We start from the raw sequence: 16,788 nt of genomic DNA, 5'->3' as shown, positions 1-16,788 counted from the left end.
CAACTTTGGCAATTTGTTGTGCCTATTTCATTGACAATCTACATAAGCATCATGAAAAACCTCCTGTTAGTGAAGGGTTCCCACCTTCTTTGATGCTTTAAATACAAAAACAGACTTTGAACCATGGGACTACCCATACCTTCAGTAGCAACACAGAGCAAGTTAGACATCTACTCCCTCGTTATGATTAATTAGATTCTATAAAGACCCCTCCCACTGAAAAATAACTAAAGCCCAGTTAAAATAGATTGAACTAAAAAGAAATGAGTAACCTAGTGTGTAAGTCTACAAGTCAACTACAGAATTCTATGGTTCTTGGGATATTTTGGAATTGACAAGAATTTTTTTTCTTTAACTTCCAGCACACATAGTAAAATATCAGTGGTATCTAATAAGAGAAGAGAAAAATGTATCACTTCCAAGTTATAAAAAAGGGAATAAAAATATAAAGAAACAAATAGACACTTTGGAAAAAGCATGAAAACATATAAAATAATTTGAAGAAAAATGTCCATATATCAAAGATTATAAGAAATAAATGGATTAAACTTGATAGACAAAAGAAAGAAATTGTAAAACTAAATTTTAAAAGCAGACAAACATACCTAAATTCATTAAGAAATTAGAGATTGGAGATCGAAGGATGTAGAAAACTGATCAAGGAAAATGCCAACCAAAAGGAAGCTATCTGAAAAACTAGGCTTTAAAGCAAAAAAGCATAACTAGTAAAAAATAAGGTACTATATTATGCTAAAAGGTTCAGTTCATTATGAAGTTGTATAATTCTAAATATATTTACATCAAATAACTTCAAAATATACAATACAAAAATCACAAAATTACTAAGAGAAAAGGCCACCATCACAGTGGAGAAATTCACTATATATTGCTCAAAATGGCAAACATGAAAAACTAGTAAAAATATATAAAAATATATAAGATATAAAAAGTACTATAAACAATCTTGATCTAATAGATACATAGAAAACCCACAACCAATAAACTGAGAATTCACAATCTTCTTTAAAAAATACAGGACACTTATGAAAATTGACATTATGCTAGGACATAAAGAACAACTCAGCAAGTTTCAAATAACTGGCATCCCATGGACTGTGTATTCTTACTTCAATGCAAGTAAGATAGATATTGATAATGAAAAGATTCTATTTAAAAATTTGGCTTATCAATAACTCGTGGGTTATAGAAAAAAATAAAACTTTAAAAACATGTAGAACTAAACAGTAATGAGAGCATTAGTTTAAAGCAGTACTGAGAAGGAAATTCATAATCTTAAATGCTTATATTAAAAACAAAGAGCTAAAAAGTATTGAGCTATAGTCAGCTAAACAACATAGAAGAAAAAGAACTGCAGATCAAATCAAAGGGAGTAAAAGATGTATTACAGATATAAAACAGAGACAAAATAAGACATAAAGCATAATAGGATCAACAAACTCAAAGGTATTTTTCTTTGAGGATACTAATAAAACATACACTGTATGGCAGGTTGGTCAAGAAAGAAAAAAGAGAAATTGTATTTGTAATGAAAAATATAAGTGATTTTAAAATCTATGAATAATTTATACTAATTAACTTAAAAGGTAAGAAGCTATGAATATACATCTAGAAAAATATAACTTAACCTGAGCAACATACTGAGACCCCCGTCTCTACAAAATAAATAAAAATATATGTAAATACATACACACATGTATATATAATTTAGGAAAACTGAGTCAAAAAGAAATAGGAGTACAAATAACTTGGTAAGTTTTGAAAAAAATTGATTAGTTAAAAATCTCCCTACAATAAAATCACTAGGTCTTGTTTTCAGTTGAATACTATCAAAATTTCAAGAGCAGATAATATAAATCATACACAAAGTCTTCTGGTGAATAGAAAAAAAGAAAGAGAGAGAAAGAGAGAGAGAGAGTGAGAGAGAAGCTTCTCTCTTATACAAGCCAAAATCAGTTAAAAAAAAAAAAATATATATATATAGGCTAAACTCTCTCATGAATAAAGAGGAAAAATGTAACACAAAATATGAGCAAATAGAACCCAGATGTGTATTTAAACAAGCTAGATTTATCCTAGGAGTATAAGTGAGCTTAATATTGGAATATACTATGAGTGTAATATATAAAAAAAAAAAACAGTGAAAACCATATGATCTCCTTAATAAACACAGAACAAGTCCTTGACAAAAATTCAATATGCACTCATGATTAAAAACATAAAATACAACCCTGCAAATTAAAAACACAAGGTAATTTCCTTAACCGAATAAAGGACATTCAGACAAAAGCAACTACAAACATCATTCTTCATTAAATTAGAACGTTCCCTACAGAAATCAGACAGGAAGAAGGAATATCTTCTACGGCTTCAGTTCAGTGTTGTACCTTAGGCCCTAATGCAAAAAGAAATACAAGAAAAATAAATAGAATTTACAAGAATTGAAAAGGAATAAACAGTACTTGTATTATTCACAAATGATCTATAGACAAAATATTAGGAATACCAAAGGTTTAGTAAAGTGACTGGATGTAAGATCAATATAAAAAAATCAATTACATTTGTGTACTCCAGAGAAGATAGCATTCCCAAAGGTATAAAAAAAATTTAAAAATTAAAAAATAAAAATAAAAACTGAGTTAGTAGGAACAATACTGGAAAAGAGGAGTAAGACATAGCTAAAGTATGAAACTTTAACAGAAAAAAAAAACTTAAGACATAACTATATACAATGTTCATGAAAGACAAGACTCAATATCAAAGAACATATCAATTATTTCTAAATTGACCTACAGATTTAATACAATCCAGGCAAATTCCCAACAGGTGTTTGCTGCTGTCATTCTTGCTGTTGCTGTTAACTAATAAATGAACTATAAAATTTCTGTGGAAGGGTAAAAGCCCAAGCACAGCCAAACATCACTTAGTAAGAGGGGAAAAAGTGGGGAGATCAAGTGTTAAGACTTACCAGAGAATTGCAGTAATGAAGAGCATGCTGAATTGATATAGAGGTGGGCAAATTAACCAAGATAAATTAAAAAGATAGGAAAAAAAAACATGAATATGTGGAAACATGACTCATAGCACAGTGTGTATTTCACATCAATGGAGAAAAAAAGAACTACTCAATAGATGGTACTAGGTATTCTTTTTCCTGATGGATAAAAACTACTAAATTCCTACATCATACACAGAAATTAATTCTACATAATTTTAAAGCTATTAATGGAAAATATAAGAGAGCAACCAATATCCTCAAAATACAGAAGAATATCTTAAATAAAAGGCCCTAACTAAAAATGGGCAAAATTGACATATTCAGTATGCTAAAATCAAGAACTTCTAGTCTAGTGTCTTCTTAAAGACACCTTAAAGAAAATAAAAATATATAGCACAAGCTGAGGTATATTTTTAACACATGAAACTAACAACAGTAGTCTTCAGGATATATGGAAAAATACTTTAAATCAAGGAGAAAAAATATAATCCATTGGAAAACTAGACCAAAAATACGAGCAGTCATTACACAAAAGACAAAAGAAACAATGATTAAACGTGGAAAAAAAGCTCAACACTACTGGTACATCAAATGCACCTTACTATTATTTTGGCAAAAATTAAGAAGTCCAATAATGCCAAGTGTTGGGATAAGTGAGGCATGAATTTTAAAGAAAACTTTTTTCACTGCTGCTGACAATGTGAACTGGTATAATCACACTTTGAAAATCACTATAACATTTTCTTGTAAAACTGATCATTAATTACCTTTTTTCAGGCCCAGATGCTCTTCCTAGAAATGCAATCAAGAAAAAATATTGTACTTACATACTGAGTATTTAGGTATTAAGAATATTAACAGCAGAACATTTTATGACAGTAAGGACTGAAAACAACTCAAACATCCAATGACAGGAGAATGCATAAAGGGCTCAGTGTTAACATCATTAAATAATATATAATAGTTACAGGAAAATGTTATGTCTCAGAAAGAGAACATGAGTGAGCAAGTCAACCTATTGCACAGCATCATTGATAATTAGTAAAAAGATACACAGTTCAGTAGTACAGAATGCCTAAAACAGCAAGGGAAGATTAGTAAACAGTTCAGGGGAAGGTGGAACATCACAGCAGGAAGATATAGGAAGAATGTTTGCATCAATGCAACAGTATGGATGATGTTCTTGTTTGGAAAAGAGGTTCAGGGATATTTATTAAGGATGCTTCATAACTTACACAGATGAAGTTCCCCACGTGCCAAATCCTACTGAAAACATTTCTTTAAATGCACTGCTTAGAATACTACTATAGCATAATCTTGTTTAGATTAAAAAGTAGGTATCTTCTTATGTGTTCTACATTTCCCTCAACGGGTAAGCCAATGATAATAATGTTTTTCTTGATTATATTTCCAGGAAGAGCATCTGGGCCTTTTAAAAAAAGCTAATTAATAATCAATTTTACAAGAAACTGTTATAGTGATTTCCAAAGTGTAACTATACTAATTCACATTGCCATCAGCAATGAAAAAAAGTTTCCTTTAGATAATAATAATAGTAGCAGTAGTAGTTTTCACAAAGGTAGAGAATTTAAATTTTTACTTAATATCCTGTATGTAGATTTATTTTAATGATTTTACTATGTGCGTGTATGTATCTGTAATTACTTAACTAACTAATCAGTATACTTTTGGAACTCAAATACAAAAGTTAAGATTAAGAAAAAAGACATTCTGAATGAATTCAGAAAAACCGATACTGATTCATCATTGAATTTAAAGAAAACAGTGGTGCTTTTGCTGAGTCTCATCAGGTGTCTGGAATGTAAGTCCTGGGCAATATCCACACACGCTCACTCCACCATCTCCTTGCCCAGAGACACAGCTCTGCACTACAGAAGCCCAGACCTGCCTGCAGCGCCCACTCTCAAAATCCATGGATTTCCTGATCTTTTTAATAGAGGCAGCGTCCTTCAATTTCTGTCATGCACAAGAACTTCCCCCACACCATGAACTTTCAATTTATTTTCCATTCTACTGGCAGTGTAGAATAGAGAATAATTTTTTTTTAAAGTTCTATAAAACGCCTTCTCCAGGCTAACCCCTACTTCGAAAATTCTGAAATGTGATTTTTTTCCCCACCCTGGAATAGTTTATACACAAAACCTCTTGGTTCTAGTTAATCCTCACATCCAGGTCACTTACTCACATAGTGGAGAAAAGTTGAACACAGCAGGCTCTTCATTCTGATTTTTCAAGACCTCAAATTACACTTGACTTTCTTTCGGGGAGGTGTCAGTGGTAAGATTACACTCCAGGGTTGATTTCAGCCTGCACCACTGTGTTCAGCTTGAATTGGGAAAACAAGACCCAGAACACAATTCAAAGGCACTGTGTGGTCATCTTGCATGCCTCAACTTTACCCCAGAGCCCCACTGACACCTCTCCTCCATCCCTGCTGACTTCACAGTGATATTCCTACACTCTGCAAAATAATTCATATGATTTCAACATTTGTGTCCCCTCCATGGGCTCATGATCTCTTCTGAAGCACATGAGACACTAGCTGATAGCCCTTAAAGGGGCTCCTCCAGACACCAACATTCAGAAATGACCCCACTTCGCTCCCACCACACCCATGCCCATCTGGAACCTGTAGGGTCTTTTAATCCTAAATCACTTCCATTCTGAAGCAAGATATATTCCAAGATGTCCTAGTTCTCTCTGCTTTCCTGGTGCTGAGTCATCGCCTAAGAGTTCCTCCAAAACTTTTATCAGGCAGAAAGGGACTATGAGATTCGGAAGGCAGGCACTTTGTCTTGTTGCACCTCTGCCAATGATCCATTGCATCATGTTGAGCAAGTCTTGTTCAGCTTTATTTTTCTCAATCGGACAATGAGAAACACACTATGATTCACAGGGGCATTGTATAAACTGGCAAAATAACAGTGCAAATAGAAGTTCACCTATAAATGTCAAAGTGAAATATAAATGATAGCTGTTATGAATTATTTCATGTCTCCCTAGACTTTTGAACAGAGTGCAAACTTGTATGGTTCCAGGAGCTTCAGAATAATATCAACCTCCTCCAAGGCTGTCCCTTCTTTCTGTGATGTGACGGAACTCTCTACCTTTTCTTCCGTCCCAGGGAAAACAACTATACTACTACTACTACTACTACTATCTAAAGACACTCTACTACTACTACCACTACTACTACTATCTAAAGATACTACTACCACTACTACTACAGGGAAAACTACTACTACTACTACTATCTAAAGACACTCTACTACTACTACCACTACTACTACTATCTAAAGATACTCTACTACTACTACTACTACTATTATATAAAGATACTCTAGCCTGATCCAGATCCCCCAAATTCTTACAGTGTTCCCATTATAATTAGAATATTCTCCCCTCAGAGAACAAAGCATGTTATGGCGCCCCTAAACACATAGCCCTACTTGCAGCTGTGAGCAACAGAGCTCCTGGGCATCTTGTTTCCATGCTGTGTGGCTCCAAAGTTTAGCTTGGCTGCGCCAGGCATACACACTCTAACATCCTCCCCACTTCTCTCATGGCCCCAGGTGGGAATGCGGGTAATCATTTCATTTGCTTTTAGTTATTCTTCCGTAGCTAAAATGTGAGTAACTAATACCTGTGTGTTCACGCCTTATGCAAAACTTACCATCCAACACATCTGCTTCTTATTAAAGACATCCAGCATTCCCATTGTACAATAAAGAAAACAAGACTCTGAGAGCTAAGTGGCTTCCCAAGATGACCTGGGCAGGAAGGAGCAGAGCTGGGTCTTGCACTGTCTCTGACTCTTAATATCAATTTTTTTGCACTATTAAATAGATGTTCTCATTTGCTTTGAGTGGCCTGAAGCAGAGACTTTTCTTTTTATGTTTGTTTGTCTGTTTGTTTGTTTGGCTTGAGTACAACCTAAAATAATTTTTAAAAACCCCACAGGCCCTTTGCACATTCCATAGTGGCTACCAAAAAATTTCATAAAAATTTCAAATAGCTGAAAAAGATTTAACTTCTGGAATACTGCCCTTTAAAAAATAAGTCAATAACAGTTGAAGAGATATAATTTTGGGTATATCACTAATATTCTAAATATGCATAAACTTCCTTTTCTCTGGCAGAAATGTTACAACATTCCATTATCTATCTGAAACTACTGAAACAATACTACCATTCTTATTCTTCTGATATAATTTTACTGCATGTAATTAACCTATTATTCTTTGTTTATATCTTATTATTGTAAATATTTTATTGATTTTAAAAATTAAGAAAAGTATTGTATTAATTTTTGAAATGGCTTGTTACCATAAGGTTATGAGTATTAAAAATTACTCCAATTGTAGTTTGCATATTATATAATTGGTTAAAAAAACAGTATAAATATAATACAATCAATGCATGCTTCTTAGGTCTAAAAAATCAACTTCTAATAAAAATGGAATGATTTAGATTTTTTTCTCTTGAAGTTCATGTATCAACAGATAAATATTACTTATATTTATAATAAGACCCAATTAAAGATCAATTTTGCTCCAATTTCTTTTCTTTTTTTTTTTTTTTGAGTTGGAGTCTCACTCCATCGTCCAGGCTGGAGTCCAGTGGCACGCTCATGTTCTCCCCTGCTGGGCTCCGGCGATCCTTCTGCCTCAGCCTTTCAAGGAGCTGGAACTACAGGCACGTGCTACCACGCCCGGCTAATTTTTTTTATTTTTATTTTTTTAAATTGTAGAGATGAGGTCTCACCAAATTGCCCAGGCTGGTCTCGAACCCGTGGGTTCAGGTAATCCACTTGCCTTGGCCTCCCAAAGTGCTAGGATTACAGGCTGAGCCTAAGAGCCCAACCTAATTTTTCATTTGTATAGCTGTAATAACTTTGCTACCTCGTTCACTTACGTACATAGATGGGACTAGATCCTGTATTGTAAAAATAAAACACAACTCTTTGAACATATATATGTGTGTGTGTGTGTGTGTGTGTGTGTGTGTGTGTGTGTGTGTGCATATATATATATATATGACAAAACTCACAGAGCAATAAAATAAAAATTAACTTTTGTGATCAGCTGACAACTTAATCAGCAGATCTTCCCACAAAAGAAAATTTTAGGGAGTCATCAGATCTGCACAAGAATATATAATCAAGACATAAGTCATTCAGATCCCAGTTTCTGGGAAGTACATCAAAAGATTTCACTAAGACTTTATAAATAACTTAACTGTACTCATTATTCTTGTCTTAGAGGCACCTTGTTTAAGCCAATGTACTCAGAAGGAATTCGAAAAATTTTTAATATATTATTTTACTACAGCAAATGCTTCAGTTACAGGTTTGTCAATATTATTTGCATATTTAGCTCTTTTCAGTAACTTGAGAGACAAAGGAAGCTCTTATTGTGAAACCAGTCAATCAGACCTATATGCTATCATAAAAGGTTTCACCTATTTTGAAATTCAAATAAATGGTTTTATTGGTTATATATATTTGTATATACCTTTATATATTATATTTATTTCCATCAGATATAGTTAGAGAGAAAGTGGGGAAGATAAAGAGAAAAAAATACATTTTAAAACTCTGAGAAATAAATTATGGAACACAACTCATAAAATAGAGTATTAAAATCAGTCAGTCAGGTTTAAAATGAGATTGAAATAATTGAATTATGTTATCTATTTTATAACAAATTATAAGGGCAATATACTAATGGTTTTCTCATTAATATTTCATAAGGCAATGTTAAATGGAGCTAAAATTAGAAGTTATTCATGAAGCAATAAGTATGAGAAAAGGCATGCAGATTCTTTGGTAAGCGTGTATGCATGTGTCGATGAAGTTCTGTCATTGGCCTTTTGGGAATGGCCAAAAAAGAAACTGCATTTTTAAAGTCAGGACAAAAATGCATTAATTTTTGTTAAGCCACATGACCCAACATTTCCTTCTGTGTTCTTCCTTTGATCCCACAAGCACAACAGTGCTAATAAACCCTCCAAAACACTTTTGTTTTGAATCCTATCCTTCACACGTTTTCACAGTTGTCTCTGTCCACGACATAGATTCAACCTCTTCCGGATGGTAAACAGCAAGGTTCCAGCCACCAGTGGCTCCCCAGTCCTGCTGTCTGAGGGTTCAATTTCTGCTCCTCTCTCCTCTCCACACAAGGCTCAAAACTGCCTTGCTTGTGAGAATTCAGCATCCATTTCCCATTGTCTTAGTTTTACTCTGGCCAATATTCAGCGTCCATTTCCCATTGTCTTAGTTTTACTCTGGCCTGTGCTCAAGTTTTGGGAACCAGAATCCACATCCTCAGCTTTTTAACATTACTCAGAGAAAACCGTATTTTTCACAAACAAAAGTCTGCCTTTGTCTCTTCATTTATCCTCAGGGCCCCAAGCACATGACCCTGCATATAATGGATGCTCGTTAAATGTCTGCTTGATCTTTCTAGAAAGATCCATAGTATCATGGGGCACAGGTACCTTCTGATCTTTACCAGTTGTCAGCCCTCCTCCCCCTCCAGTTTGGCATGCATAAACAACAGGGAGGTTTGGAGAAGACTTGCTTAAGAACAGACCAACTTAACATCGTAGCCTAGAGCACAGCTCTAGGTTGTGAAAATGAAAATGGCCCAGAACACTCAAAAAACAACCAAAAACTGAATCCGAGTTAAATGTGGTTGTTATGATTGATTTGAACAACACTGTCAGCCACTGCATCTCACAACATCTCTATTTCCATTTCTAAAAATACTGCTCATTTCTCCATGTCAGCAACTTTGAAACCATGAAGAATTAGAGCAGGGTATTGATATTTTCAATTCTAGTCCAGTTTTTATTTTATTTTTAAAATTTTTTTATTTTTTTTATTTTTTGAGTTGGAGTCTCACTCTGTTGGCCAGACTGGAGTGCAGTGACCGCTCCCGGCCACCGCAGCCTCGACCTGCTGGGCTCCGGCGATCCTTACGCCTCAGTCTTCCAAGTAGCTGAAACTACAGGCATGCGCTACCACATCCAGTTAATTTTTTGATTTATTGTAGAGATGAGGTCTCACCAAGTTGCCCGGGCCGGTCTCGAACCCCCGGGCCCAGGCAATCCACTCACCTCAGCCTCCCAAAGGCGCGGGATTACAGGCCGAGCCACCGAGCCCGGCTTCTACTTTGGTTTTTAAAATGACCTTTGCCCTAAAAGCAAACTAGCCAAAAGCAGATCAGCAATGAGTCAATAATAGCAGCTGCAGTCCCCCCAACACAGAGAGTCCCAAGACTGAGTGATGACCAAGGCCAAGCCAAAGCTTCCTTACTAAAGATTTCTCTCTCTTTCTTTTTTTAACCAATGATAGTCCCCACTTGAGGGGAGGGGATAAAAAAACTTATCTTTCAGATTTAGCTACTTCAATCACAAAATCACAAAAGGGTGGATCAAGCGTGGTTTACAGTTCATGAAAACCATGTTGCTTTATAAAATCATAAACCTTTAAAAAAATCTCTGCTGGTGTTGGAATGTCATTTTCTGGTATTTTGGCCTCTTCACTATGAATTGTTTGTGAATATAAAGCCATTTCACAGTACTTGGAATGTGTCTGAGACAGATTTCCAAACAGAGCATCCTGAGTGGTAGGCATGGCTGATTCAGGGAAGAAGGCAAAATTCCATTGGCCTTCAAGGGCATTTTCTCCATTGTGCTTTAATGTTTCCTCTCATACCAGAGGAGGGTCTATTCAATAACACTGAACCAGTAAGTGTACTGCAGAGAAAGATGCAATAATCCTAAATGTTAAAGTTTAAAAAATCATGTAAAAAAGTTAGAATGCACGTGTTTTTTAAGGAATGAAAGAAGAAGTGGGAGGGCAGCTTCAAATGTCAACTTTCACATGGCCACATCCCGGCCACAGTAACCCATCCAGGAAATGTGCCAGTGACATGTTAGTAATGCATTCCAGTATCACCAAAGGGGCATAGAGGGAATGCTGAATACGAGAAGGTGGCCAATAAGATTTCTCAGCAGACCTTTTTAAAGTGCAGGCAATGAAAATGCGAGGTAGAGTGACTGAGAAGCTGGGGCTTGAGGGGAAGAATATTGGAACCCGGAGCTCCCATAAAAGCCCCAGATTCCAGCTCCCCATACCACCTCAAACCACCACCCACACACCCAAGCTCCATTCCACCAATGTCCAGGCCCCGCAGCACCCACCTTTCTCCTGCATCTCTCTCACCCATCTTCTGCTAGCTCTCTTTCCTTCAGACTACTGTCCTCTCTCCTCACTTCCCTGTCTCAGTTCCCTCTGTGCTTAGGATCATCTCTCTCCTGCATACGCTGCCAAGTGGGAGCTCTCTCTTACTTCATCCCTCTCTGCTTGGTTAACCAATCATTCAATTATTGACCCGCCAGAGGCATCAATTCTCCAGCTGAGCTGTCCACAGAAACGCACAATCACCCCAACAAAGTGTTTCCATCTGTGGTCACAGCTTTGAGTGGGCTCTGAATGCCACCAGGTGACTACTCTGCACCTCCCTCTCTGGAGATTTTCTGCTGCTTCATGGCCTCTGCAAACGTGCAAACGCTCCTCTGCCCTAGCATGCTCGGCTGCTGACTTTATTTCCCATTTCACAAATAAAAGATCAGCCATCAGAAGACAAGTGCAGAGTCTCCCCCTCTGAGCGCTACCCACATACCTGTCAGTTGGTCCACTCCCAAAGTCTGTAACTCCACTTGTCCACAAACCTACCTTTCTCTCTCACTCAATAAATGTTTTCCACCACCCTCTGTCCTACATGAACAATATTTCATTCTCTACTGAATCACTGCTATCATCATATAAATATGCTGTTAACACTTCTAACTAAAAAATAATTCTCCTGACCTTATTTACTCCACCGGATACCACTCCATACTCTGCTCCCTTTTGCAACAAAGCTAAAAACAGTTGTCAACAATCTCAGTCTCCAATTCCTCCACTGTATCCTTCTCTCCAATCTGGCTTGTGCAGCCACAGCCACCAGATCAACTGCTCCCCAGCACTGGTCCAAGCCTCGATTCTCAGTACTCATTTCACTCGGCCCAGCTCATCACTCCCTCCTCTTTGAAAAGATTTCATGTGGGTTCCAAGATGCCAGGCTCTGTTTCCCCCATCTCCCTGGTTGCTCCCTCTTAGTCCTCCTTACTGGCTCATCCTCTTCTCCTGTTCCTCATGAAGCTGAAATGCCTCAGGGTCCAATACTCAAAATTCTTTTCTCACTGGGGCTCTCATCTGATCTTATTCCTTCAAGTACCTACCACAAGCCAAAGACTTCCATTACATCTCCAGCACAGATCGCCCTCTTAAACCATCAGATTTAGACAGAACCGCCCACTCAGCGTCTCCATTTGGGTGTCTTATCATCTCACACTCAACACATTCAAAGCTGAACTTCTAATCTCTTTTTGCACCCAAACCTTTTCCAGCTGCAGCCGCCTCCATCTGTTGGTGACAACTCCATCCAGTTACCCAAACTCAAGTCCCTGACATTATTTTAAACTTTTCCCTTTTCCTCATACTCTACAACCACTGTGTCAGGACATCTTTTTTTTTTAGTTGGAATCTCACTCTGTCGCCCAGACTGGAGTGCAATGGCCGCTCCCGGCCACCGCAGCTTCGACCTGCCGGGCTCTGGCGATCCTTCCGCCTCAGCCTTCCAAGTAGCTGGAACTACAGGCACGCGCTACCACGCCTGGTTAAAGTGTCAGGACATCTTAAGGCCTCTCTTCAAACTATGAATGTGGCTGCTTCTCACTACTGCACTGCTACCAGCAGAGCATGCCCACAAGGTCTCTTGTCTGGATTAAAACAGTGCATTTCTCTAAGGGCCTCTGAGATCGTCTTCTGAATTCTACCCCTGTCCTCCATCTTCTGTAATTTCAAGACAGAGGCCAGAGTGAGCCTATGAAAATGAAACACAGATCCTGTCTCTCCACTGCCTAAAACCCTGCACTGATTTATCATAAAGAACCCCAAATTCCCCAATAGCTTGCAAAGTCAGGCAGAGCCAGGTCTTGTTACCTGCCACCCAGTCCTGGCTCACAGCTCTATGCTGGCTTCTTCCAGTCACCCTGGTCTTGGTGCTCCTCCAGGGTGCCAGCATGCTCTGGCCTCATGACCTCTGCGCCCACTGTCCCTTCCCTCTACAATGTTCTTGCCCAGATGCTAAATGGCTAGTTCCTGAAACGCCTTAGTCCAGGTTCAAATGACAGCTTTATAATGAGTCTTCTCCATTTAAAACTCGGACTTAACCTCACCCTGCTAAATTTGGTCTGCTTTCTCTTTTCTCCATGACATTTGTGACTTGTCAAGTAACACAGTTTACTTCATTATACTGTTAATGTATATTGTCTGTCTTTCCGTGCCTGTTCCCACCTCCATGCTCCACTGGCACCCTCACTAGAATAGGTTCTCTGTGAGAGCAGGTATTGGTGCTCCTGTGCTCACTAGGTGTTCAGAGTTACAGCAGTGCTTAGCACAACACATGTTCACAATGAATCTGGGCGACTCTGGATATACCACTTGGACCTTCTAAGTTTGTTTTCTGCCTATGACATGAGACTTGCTTGCAAGATTGTTATAAGCGGTAAATGAACAGTCATGGAAATCTTTGTAAAGCATCAATTACCCTAATAGCTTAACGTAATGTATTGAAGACCATGCTTAAAATTCAATCAGGGAAAAACTTACTAGGTAATTGTCTACATTGTGTGGTTTAAGAGGTACAGAAAAATCCATCCAGGCAGGCCTATCATCTTTTCCAACAATAGCCTGAGATTCCACTAAGATGAAACAAATGAAGACTTTGAAGCCTTCACTTTCCAAACCCAAAGTTACCTCTGAGAAGTCCAGAGGGGAGGAGAGGAACTATCTTCCAGTCAAGGCCAGGTGTCCTGCTGTGCTTATGTACATTCAGCTGGCTTTTCACTCAGGTCCAGCGTCCATAGGGAGAAGGGGGAGAAAGAAGGTCTCTGGCACCAGGGCTCCCTGAAGACGCAATGGGCCTGGGGACATGTCAGACTCAACGAGGTTTTGGGTGCCTAGGAAAAAAAGAAGGGCATAGGCAGTTAGACAACAGGGAGTAAAGGAGCAGGGCACAAAGCCAATCATATGAGACTCATTCAAGCGCCTGTCCTTTGCATCTCCAAACCTGGAGAGAAGACTACCGACATAATTACAACTTTTTCCAGTCAAACATTTGTAAAACATCATAGTTCACTGGAAGTGAGATTTACTATGTAAAATAATCCACCAGAAGTTAACAGATAAATCCATCAACACAATTCTGAGATAACAAGCTGACCCTGTATCTCCTATTCTGTCCCCTCCTTTTCCAAACACAACCATTGCTTTGTCCAATGGTCTCCTATGGAGAGAGGTGTAGGTGAGCAGAAAAGCTTGATTCCCAGGGTAGCCATGAAAAAATAACCAGAAAATGTATAATAAAATTTTATGAAATATAGTTAAAATGGTATAAAAGAAACTATTTAACAACAAAAGAAGGCAAAAATGAAGGAACAGAGGAACAAAAAAGACGTAAGACCCCTAGAAATCAAATAGTAAAATGGCAGACATAAATTCAACTTTATCTGTAATTACATTAAATACTCCAATCAAAAGGTGAGTATTGGCTGAGCATGGTAGCTCATGCCTGTAACCCCAGCACTTCTGGAGGCAGAGGCAAGAGGATCAATTGAGGCCAGGAGTTCAAGACCAGCCTGGGCAACACAGTGACCCCCATCTCTACAAAAAAAACCCCCAAAAGTTAGATGGGCATCATGGCACACACCCAGTAACTCAGGAGGCTGAGGCAGAAGGATTGCTTGAGCCCAGGAATTCAAGGCTGCTATAAGCTATGGTTGTGGCACTGTACTCTAGCCTAGGAAACCAAGCAAGATCCTGTCTCTAAAAAAAAAAACAAAAACAAAAACAACATTTTTAAGAGGCAAAAATTAGCAGAGTGAGCAACAATTATATGCTGTTACAAGAGAAATACTTTAGAATAGCACCAAAAAAATTAAATGCTTAGAAATAAATTTAACAAAAAATGTGTGAGATTGGTAGATTGAAAACTACCAAAATATCATAAAGAAATTAAAGAAGACCTAAGCAAATAAAAAGATATGTTCATGGATAATACTGGATATGTTCATGGACAATATTGTTAAGACAGCAAAATTTTCCAAATTGACTAACAGACTAATGTATTAATTAGCTGGTTAATAGATTCTGTACAATCTCTATTAAGATCCCAGCTGCCTGTTTTACAAAAATTGACAACCTGATCCTAAAATTTATGTAGATTTCTCAGAGACCCTAAATAGCAAGAACTTTGAAAAGAAAAATAAAGTTGAAAGAGTTACACTTGTTAATGTCAAAACTTATTATAAAGTTATATTAATCAAGATAATGTAATATGGCATAAGGACAGACAATATAGATTGATAGATTAGAATTGACAGTTCAATAAGCCCCTACACCTGTGGTTTATTTTTGACAAGAGCATTATAAAAAATAGTAATTTTCTTCTACAAAAAAGCAACTGATTCTAGATACAGACTTTAAAACTTTCACAAAAATTAACTCCAAATGAATCATACACCCAAATGTCAGAGCTAAACTTATAAAATTCTTAGAAAACATAAGAGTAAATCTTTCTGATGTCAGATGAGGTGATGGTTTCTTAGCTATGGCACCAAAAGCACAAAACAACAAGAGAAAAAAATAGAAAAAATTAAAACCTGTCAAGTTATGAAAAGTGTATGTGTCAATAAACACCATCAAGAAAAAGACAATCCACAGAATGGGAGAAAATATTTGCAAATCATATACCTGATAAGGACCTTATATTCAGAATATGTAAATAATGCTTAACAATAAAAAAGGCAGCCCAAATAAAAAATAGGCAAAGAATTTGAATAGACATTTCTCCAGAGACGATATTCAAATGGCCAATGAGCACATGAAAAGATGTTCAACATGACTACTCAACAAGGAAAATACAAATCAAAACCCCAGTGAGATACCACTTCACACCCACCCTAGGGTGGCTAGAATCAAAAGATAATAACTATAGGCAAAATGTAGAGAAATTTGAACCCTTACACATAGCTAGTGGGAGTGCAAAGTGAACAGCTGCCTTAGGAAATAGTTTGGCCATTCCTCACATGGCTGAGTCACAATATGAGGCAGCAATTTCACACCTAGGTATATAACCAGGAAAAATGAAAACATATCTCCACACAAAAAGCTATCTACGAATGTTCATAGCAAGCATTATTCATAATACCCCAAAAGTGGAAACCGCCCATGTCCATTAACTGGTGAATGTGTAAAACAAAATGTGGTATATCCATACAATGGATCTGGCCATAAAAATGAATGCAGTACTGATTCATGCTACAATGTGGATGAATCTTGAAAACACTGTGCTAAGTGAAAGAAGTCAAACACTGAAGATCACAAATTGTAACAATTCATGAAAGATCCAGTAGGCAAATGCATAGAAAAGGAAAGCAAATGACTGGTTTCAGAGTATGGAAGAGGTTCAGAGTATGGAAGAATCAGGAGTGAGTGCTAATGGATACAAGGACTTTTGAAGGCACTGAGAATACTCTGGAATCAGATAGTGGCGATGGTTGCAAAACTGGAAACATGCTACAAACCACTGAATGCTACACTTTAAAATGGCAACATTTATGCTATGTGAATTATATTT

At 37.3% G+C, this 16,788-nt stretch overlaps 1 protein-coding gene across 1 annotated transcript in view; it reads right to left on the bottom strand.

The window, feature by feature from the left end:
- Positions 1-14,115, bottom strand: part of RNF144A (ring finger protein 144A) — a 101,327-nt gene extending 87,212 nt beyond the window's left edge. The window contains exon 1 of the mRNA XM_008065125.2: positions 13,908-14,115. The gene's annotated coding sequence lies outside the window, so the exon portion shown is untranslated. The remainder of the gene's footprint in view (positions 1-13,907) is intronic.
- Positions 14,116-16,788: the final 2,673 nt, after the last annotated feature.

The sequence above is a fragment of the Carlito syrichta genome, unplaced genomic scaffold (genome assembly GCF_000164805.1).
Source record: "Carlito syrichta isolate Samal-C Ts95f unplaced genomic scaffold, Tarsius_syrichta-2.0.1 Scaffold308159, whole genome shotgun sequence".
NCBI classification, from domain to species: domain Eukaryota; kingdom Metazoa; phylum Chordata; class Mammalia; order Primates; family Tarsiidae; genus Carlito; species Carlito syrichta.
Note: the sequence above shows the minus strand (reverse complement) of the source record. Positions and strands in the feature narration are given on the sequence as shown.